We start from the raw sequence: 1,428 nt of genomic DNA, 5'->3' as shown, positions 1-1,428 counted from the left end.
TGTATTTGCTGACAGGAACTTGATATGTAAAAATGGCCAGGAATTATCTTCAAAAACAGAGGTGGTATTTATCATTCCAATAAAGAACATGATGGACCAAAGGCTCAAGACGTAGCCATTGGAGCCTCATAGAGTCACTGTGGCAGAAGATGGGCTTTGTATAGAACGATAAGCTATAATAATATAAATAGACACCCAAGGATACTGTGATCTTCTTCATTGCCTCTAAAAAATGGAGAATGGTTTTCACAGCTGTACTCTATTCTAATAGTTTCTGAATTCCTGATTTATGAATTTATTGGAAACTGTCTGAAGAGGGCACTTTGTGATTCAGAGCCGTCTCCAAGTGTCTGAAAAATACAAAGGTCAACACCCACAAAGATAGCCCAATTTTAAAAAAAACAGAAAGCAATGGAGAGGATGTAGCGAGATATGAACCCTCATTCGCAGCTGGTGGTGATGTAGATATGTAAAGCCACTGTGCTAAGTTATTTGGCAATACTTAAAACAAGTGGAAATCGAGATACCATACCATCCAGAAATTGTACTACTGGGCAGAAGAAATAGACCACAGCCAGACATCTGCACTCTAATGTTCGTTACTGCACAGTTTACAATCGCAAAAAAATTGGAAACAGCCTAAATTTCCATCAATAGACAAATGGATAAAAAACTCTGGTATAAAAAAAAAACAAACTCTGGTATAAACACACAATGGAATACTACACATCCCCAAAACATAGTCATGAAACTATGAAACGCCTCATCTCGTGGAAAGAGTTGGAGGATATGATGCTGAGTGAAGTTAGCCAAGCACAAAAGGACAGTTCAACATGAGCCCACTGAGGTAAGTTTAACAGCATAACAGGCAAAAGAGAAAATGCACACAACACATAATGCCCGGGCTGAGGACCAGAGTTTCTGGCATGAGCCAGACCAGAGCCAATGATCAATGAGTCATACATCATCAAAAACAGATGCAGATAGCACCTGTGCTGACAGGCATCTTTTCCCCACCTCTCATAGGTCATTAAGGCCCACAGAGGGGTGGGGGAAGAAAAATGACAGTAATGGGGTGATCAGGGCACTAGTCAATCCAAGGGGAGGGTATTGTTTATGTCTCCACAGGAAAGGGAGAATGAGAGCAGAACCCTCAATCCTTGAGGGTGATGTTCCTGTTCAGTTGGATCAGCTTGTTCCCAGAGATGACTTCAGGGCAGGCCCTCAGCTCCAGGCATTACGTCCTTTCCTTAGATGACAGTGCTGCAGAGGACAGCCCTGAAGCTACAGTTCAGGGAGTGCAGCCAGTCTGACCCACCCACACGGGGACAAATCAAGAGGGGAGTGCAACAGATAAGTGACGGGAACAAAGCCACAAAGTCCCCCCCAAATCCCAATCATAGATTTATCACTCGGTGGGGGTGGGGG

This window comes from Echinops telfairi, unplaced genomic scaffold (genome assembly GCF_000313985.2).
Source record: "Echinops telfairi isolate 266 unplaced genomic scaffold, ASM31398v2 ScPeMD7_34;HRSCAF=130, whole genome shotgun sequence".
Taxonomy (NCBI): domain Eukaryota; kingdom Metazoa; phylum Chordata; class Mammalia; order Afrosoricida; family Tenrecidae; genus Echinops; species Echinops telfairi.
This window is presented reverse-complemented; position numbering follows the sequence as displayed.